Below are 7,563 nucleotides of genomic sequence, written 5' to 3'. Positions count from 1 at the left end.
ATCTCTCCTTTACACTCTCTGGCAATGTGACCTTCATTGTTGCACTTGAAACATTTTCTCTGAGTGTTACCATGTGCTTTGTTAACTGTTACCTCTTTCTTAAAAATTTCCTTACTATTTCCTTTTCCTTTAATCTTTTCGTAAAATGAAATTTCGTCCTTCAGCTCTCTGACAGTTTTAGCGCGATATAATCCAGCTTTATTTATCTTGCCATCTGGTATGCCCTCAACAACATACGAAACCAAACTTTCCTCATCAAGATTAATCGATTTGCTGATCTCCATCATGCTGTACAAATATTTAATACATGTCTCTTTTGGTTGTTTTTGCTTCTGCCGAAGAATCTTACGAATCTCAGCTGAGCATAGTTTTTTACCGAACTCTTCCTTCAAAGCTTTCTTCAACTCTTCCCAACCCCTAATTCCGTTTGTACTTTTGATATAAAGCTTGGCGGCTCCAATCAAAAGTTGTTTGGCGTAAATGAATCTTTGCAAATGGTCCCACCCTACAGTTACTGCAACATCTTCGAACTCGGACAACCAATGATTGACATCTTCCTGCTCGGAGCCAGAGAAAGATGAAATGCTGTCTTGAACATCGCGTAGAGTAAATCTCGAGCTTACGTTCAAACTAGCCTCCTGATAATTTGATGAACCTGAAACACTCACTGCATCCTCATCCGCCTCTCCGCCCACATCTAAGCCAAAGTGATCAAACAATCTATCCTGCAAAGCACTCTTTCTTCCACTTGTATCCAAACCCAATTCCGATAATTTTGCTCTTAATAGAGGCACTGTCAAATCGAGGATTGTTCTAGCATCCATGTTAGTACGTAAGCCGATTACAAATACTTTTAAATGTTAAATTATAGAATTCAATAATTGTAAACAAGCAATGCAATTATGTTAACCAATTTCAAGAAAACAAATTTGTTGAACACTCCGTTTCCAGCTCACCCAGAGCCAGTACTTACGACTCTCTTCCGCCGCTCTTCTCGTCTCTTCAATGTTGTCGTAGTAAAGCTCTCTTTCGTTGCGAAATTCGTCTTTTCCGCAACCTCAATTAGCTTTACGTTATGGATCACGTCTCTCTCTCTCGCCTTTACGTTGTCTGCTTTCTGTAGTTGTCGCTACTGCTTTACGTCGTCTGCTCCCTGTAGTTGTCGCTACTGCTTTACGTCGCCTGCTTCCTGTAGTTGTCGCTACTGCTTGTCTAACGTCGTCGATCTGCTGCTCACGTAGCCGTTGTCTCTTCTGCTTTTATATAGTATACTTTTCTGCTTTTATATAGTATACTTTTCTGCACCTCGTCGCTGCTTTTCTCTAGCTCGTACTCGTCGCTGCTCTCTAGCTCGTACTCGTCGCTGCTCTTCTTTATTCGTCGTTGTTCTCCTCGATTTGTTGTTGCTGTAAAATTCGTCGTCTATTTCACCAGCTCTTCATCTGCTCATCCATTCGTTTTCCAACACGGAAAATTCCTGTTCAGACACGTCTTCAAAGTGTCCAAAAATTTTCACAAGTACGCCGTCGTTGCAATAGGTTTCTATTCACAGGGTCTATTTGTCATCTGCCATCACTTCGTCCAAAAATATTTGCAGCAGTACTCCAGTTCTTCTGTTTCGTCGCTCTCGAGAATTCACACACACACTACAATGAGGTTTTCGTCTGTGTTGTGAGCGTTTGTGCGTACGTGACTTCGCTGTCTACCAATACATGCAGGAATACACCTTTTTAGTTAAAAAAAAATGCTTCTTCGAGTACACTTTTTAATGGTTTTGTTTCTTCAACGTTTCTTCAATGCTTCGAAATTTTGGTGACTCCGTCTTGATCAATTTTCCGTCGTTTTAGCTAGTTTTTATTTGCTGTTTGTGTTAACGCACTTTTCTTTAATTATTCTTGGACTTATCCCGGACGAGCCCCCAATAATTTGTAGGGATAATACAAATTAAGTTTATTTTATTTTAGGGTAAAGTTCACAAGATTATAAATGTTTAAATTATTTACGGAAAATTCTTCTTTCGCACTATGGACGCACTCGACTTGCCTCGTTCAGTTTTCTACAGCGACTGACTCCGACTCTACGAATTTAGGGTTATGGACACTATGAAAGAAAGAGTGATGGCAGATCAGAGTTTGGAGTGGGACAACAATACTGTACTCCTTTGCTGATGAAATAGTGGCGGTTATGGTGAAATAGGAATTAGTGTGTACACTCCATGTTTATTAAGGCTGTCCCTAATACTCCTACTTACTCCAATCCCACATTTTTTTTTTTTTAATTTTGATTTGCTAAGAAATATTGTATAACTTAATTTCTAATTTCAAACTGGTTTGATTGAGGTTTTTCTGGGTGTTCCCTCAATCCAAGCAACGAATGTTGAACCATATTGTAATTTCCCAGAGCCTGCCTTATTGCTCAAGTTTGATTTAATCTTAATGTATAAATAACAAACTATTAATTATGTTTTTGAGGAGGTGTGTTAGAAGACCCTTAATATCGATATATCATTTGAAGAACACCCTTGATATCGATATTAGTATGTCGTGGCAAAAACACAACTAATGGAAGACGTCCACAATATATTCTGCGTGGTCACTTCCTCTTCCGTTTTTAATCTTCTGAGAGAGAAGACGTGTTATCTGATTTTCATTAAATAAAATAAAGTGCAGTGTGACGAAAAGAACTAAATAAAGAGGAAATATTAAACTTGATTTAAACAAGAAGAAGCCTTAATACTGGATGGGTGTTGACTGGATGCGATTGAGGAGATATTGCTGGATTTATCGCGCAGCCTTTTTGTCTAAAAGAGAAGCTTCTGAACCTTTTAATAAAATATAAGACGAAAATTGTCGAAAGTGAGGCGTCGCTGGAATTCGTGGAAAACGGAACTTACCGAGAATTGGTGAAAAGACCGCGTCTTGCTGGCGTCACACAAACAATCCGAACGACTTGAAAAGGGGCAACCGCGCATTACATACAGATAACGATCGGCAAATCGGTGTGCGTGTGTGTGTGGAGCACCAAGCAGGAGTGTGCAAGCAAAACAAAAGAGGAACGTCGTCGAGGGAGTTGCAGTTGAAGAGCGCCAATTCTGTGCGACACAGAGGTCGTAGATTGGCAGGGTGCAACAAAAACAACAACTGTCGCAAAGCAGTCGACTGCAACAGAAACTACCAAGCAGTGCATCGACAAGGGATCGGTAAAGTAGACTGAGGTGAGATCATAAGTCTTAAGTACGAATTTTCTAATTGTATAAGGCCAAATCAATACAATTATGTGAGTATACGATGTATATTTTGTCGCAATGATAGACTCTGGATGTGATCTGAGCTTGATGAGGGAAGATCTAATGAAGAAGTTAAAAGGAGTATGTCTGAGGAAGGAGACAAAGAGTTTGTGAGGCATAGGGAATGGAGAGATTAAAACGATTGGACAATTTGAGACACAGGTGACAGCAGGAGGCGTGAGCTTCAATGTAACTTTTAATGTAATCAAACAAAAAGACATTGAGTATGCAACTATCATTGGAAACGACGTTTTGAAGGAAGTAGATAATATCTTTAGTTCAGGTGGTGTACAGTTTAAGAAAAAAGAAGTATCGGAGATATTTAAGGGATTGTGCGTAAGTGAGGTAATTTCTGAACCTAAAACATCCGATGGAGTGCAATTAATCATCTTAGTAAGAGTTTGAGAGGTGAGGTTGAAGAGCTGATAAACAACTATGAAGCAAAGAAGGAAATTGAGTCGCCAGTAAAAATGAAACTTGTGCTTGAAGACACTTTTCCTATTTATCAGTCCCCACGTAGAATTTCATATGAAAATAAGATGATCATTGAACAACAGGTCCAAGATTGGTTAGAGGAAGGAATCATATCACCCAGTTGTTCTCCATACGCAGCACCAGTAGTTCTGGTTGGTAAGAAAGATGGCTCAAAAAGACTTTGTTGCGATTTCAGGAAAATTAATTTAAAAATTAGAAGAGACAATTTTCCAATGGTGTTAATAGATGACGTACTTGACCGATTGAAGAGGGCAAAGGTTTTTTCAACGTTGCATCTCAGTAATGGTTACTTTTATGTCCCTCTAGAGCTAGATTCTAAGAAGTACACTGCGTTCGTAACTTATAATGGGCAGTATGAGTTTAATTTTGTACGATTTAATATATCAAACTCGCCAGCAGTATTCTGCAGATATATAAATGCTGTTTTGAGAGATTTAGTGCAACAAAAGAAGGTAATAGTCTACATGGACGATATAGTTATCCCGACAGTTGACGAAAAGGAAGGACTATCAGTTTTGAAGCAGTTTTTAACAGTCGCGAGTAAAGCAGGGTTGCGTATCAAGTGGGAAAAATCACAGCTTTTGCAAAAAAGAATTCCGTTTTTGGGGTTTGTTATCGAAAACGAGTCTATTTCTCCCTCAAAGGACAAAATTGAGGCTGTATTACACTTTCCATGTCCTAAAACAAAGAAAGCGTTACAAAGATTCTTGGGTTTAACTTCGTACTTGCGCAGATTCATCAAAAACTACGCAACAGAGGCAAAACCGTTAACTGACATGCTAAGAAAAGAATGCGAAAGAACAGATAAGAAGTATATCGAGTAAAAGGATACGTAGTCAGTAGCGTTCGATCATCTGAAATGTTTAATAGTTGAAGCTCCTGTTCTTAAGCTGTATGATCCAAAAGCTGTCACGGAGGTACACACAGATGCCAGTAAGCACGGATTTGGTGCCATGCTAATGCAGATGGATTCAGAAGATAGGCAGTTCCATCCAGTAGAGTTCATGAGCCGTAAAACTAGTCCAACGGAAGAGAAATACAGCGCGTATGAGTTGTAGGTACTAGCTATAATAAATGCCATCAAAAAGTGGAGAGTATACTTACTTGGAATCGAGTTCAAGATAATAACGGACTGTGACGCTTTTGCAATGACAGTAGGGAAAAAGGATGTGCCTGTAAGAGTAGCAAAATGGACAATGTTTCTGGAAGAATATAGGTACAAAGTCGAACACCGATCGGGTAGTCTAATGAAGCATGTAGATGCTTTAAGTCGAGTGTCATGCTGTCTGTTAGTCAAAGCATTAGGGTATCGTTTAAGGGAAGCGCAGGACAAGGATGACAGAATCAAAGCCTTGAAGATGCTGTTGGAGTCTGAGAAAACCTATGATGACTATTTTGTGCGAAATAATATTTTTCACAAAGACCCAAATAAAGAACTATTAGTAGTACCAGAATCAATGCAGGATGAAATAATCACTAAGGCTCATCAAGAAGGACATATTGGAAGCAAGAAAACGAGAGAGTTGGTAGAAAGAAATTATACTATAAACAGTATACAATCGAAGGTAAAGAAAATAATTCGAAATTGTGTAGAATGTCTGATTGCTGAAGCTAAGCGAGGAAAGAAAGAGGGATTTTTATGTCCGATTGATAAAGCACAAGAACCGTAAGGAACATATCAAGTGGATCACGTAGGACCTCTAACAGAAATCAAAAAGATGTACAACCACATATTTGTCGTAGTTGATGGGTTTTCGAAGTTTGTATGGTTATACCCCACTAAATCTACAGGGACAGAAGAAGTTTTAGACAAACTCAAAAAGCAGGCGGCAATATTTGGTAACCCGCGAAGAATTGTAACAGATAGATGAACAGCGTTTACTTCGAGTTTATTTCGAGACTACTGTGAGGAAGAAGGAATACAGTTGTTGCACTTTACCACAGGTATGCCAAGAGGTAACGGACAGGTGGAGAGAGTCCACAAACTTGTTTTTCCAATGCTGAACAAACTCTGCCATGGCAATTCGACCAAGTGGTATGCACATGTAGATCGGATACAGCAGATTATATACAACACACCCCCTCGAAGTACGAAGTTCACACCATTCTCAGTGCTAACAGGCTTACAAATGAAAACAAAAACTGACGAAATTAGAGAACTTTTACAAGAAATAGCTTTAAAGGCATTAACAGAAGAACGCGAAGAGATCAGGCGAAAGGCACAAGAAAACAGAAAATACAGCAAGAAAATAGAAAGAGCTTCAATGAAAAGAGGAAAATAGAAATAGAATATGAAGTAGGGTATTTTGTAGCAATTAAAATAACTCAGTATGGAGCAAAAATGAAATTACGACCAAAATTTTTTGGACCTTATAAGGTAGTTGCAAAGAAAAGTCATGGACGCTACGAGGTAGAAAAAGTTGGTTGCCAAGAAGGTCCCAATCGCACGTTTACAGCAGCAGAGTTTATGAAAAAATGGGTTTAGTTCGGGACGAACTAAGATTCAGGATGGCCGAATATTTGTAGGATTGTAGGATTGGTATATTTGTAGAAGAGTATCCCTAATGTATTTAAGTATATCCTTAAAGTATGTTAGTATTTAAGTATATCCATTGATGAAAGACTAGAACTAAGATTCGGGATGGCATGCTTTATGAGATGCGGGCACACTACACTTAAGAGAAGAGCTGAGCAGTTGTGAAGTTAAGAAGTTTTAAGAAAAACCGCGACATATATGTAAATTGTTTTTCATTTCATCACTTCTATAAGTACAATGTTTATTATACATTTTTATAAACTTGCTTGGAGATGTTTCCGACCCTATAAAGTATATATATTCTTGATCAGCATCAACAGCCGAGTCGATCTAGCTATGTCCGGCTGTCCGTCTGTCCATCTGTCTATCTGTCCATCTGTCCATCTGTCCGTCTGTCCATCTATCCGTCTGTCTGTTTTTTTCAACGCAAACTAGAAGAAGATTTTTGTATGAATAAAGAGAAAGACGTGAAATTTCGACCTCCGCACAAAACATTAAATATCACTACAAAGACACCAATTCTATTGCTGAGTTCCAGCACATAGCTCCATAAAGTCGTGAAATATAATCCGAAACACTATAAAATCACTCAATTCAACAAAAGCACTCAATCTACAAAACAACAACAACATGTCTTCTGCTAAGAGACTGCGAGAGCGTTCCAACACGGAGTTTAAAGCGCTCGATGCCACATCGACTCAAATGCTCCAACTCATCAATGCGAGGTTTGATGAGCAGAAGGATATCCTTTCCAAGGAGCTGCGGGAAAGTGAGGCACGCGTTCTCTGCAACCTTCAGGAGAAGTTCCAGGCGATGGCAGCAGAGATATCCAACCTCACTCAAAGAGTCACTCAACTTGAGAATGAGGTAAAGAAGGTAGACGAGCTGCAGCAAAGGGTCCAGGAATTGGGGAGCCAATTGTCAGCAAAGGACTCTGCCAGTGGCCTAGTAGGATAGTTGAAGCACAAGTCGTAGACTTGGACGCAAGGCTGGCAGCCAAAAGCATCGCAGAAGAGGAAGCTGCGGTCGCAACCAATTTGCGTTGGCATGCTATACCACAAGCTGTGCTTCTCGCTGAACTTAACTCCGCCTCCTCCTGTAAGGTCCGTTTTCCGCACACGGCCACGTTGATCGGGTCAAACATTTGTAGACCCGGTCATAATTATAAAATTCGAGCACGTGCTCGGCAAGGCGGAGCTACTGCGAGCAATAGGGGCATACCGGCGAAACAATAAAAAACAACTAA

Source organism: Drosophila kikkawai, chromosome 3L (assembly GCF_030179895.1).
Source record: "Drosophila kikkawai strain 14028-0561.14 chromosome 3L, DkikHiC1v2, whole genome shotgun sequence".
In the NCBI taxonomy this organism is placed as follows: Eukaryota; Metazoa; Arthropoda; class Insecta; order Diptera; family Drosophilidae; genus Drosophila; species Drosophila kikkawai.
Note: the sequence above shows the minus strand (reverse complement) of the source record.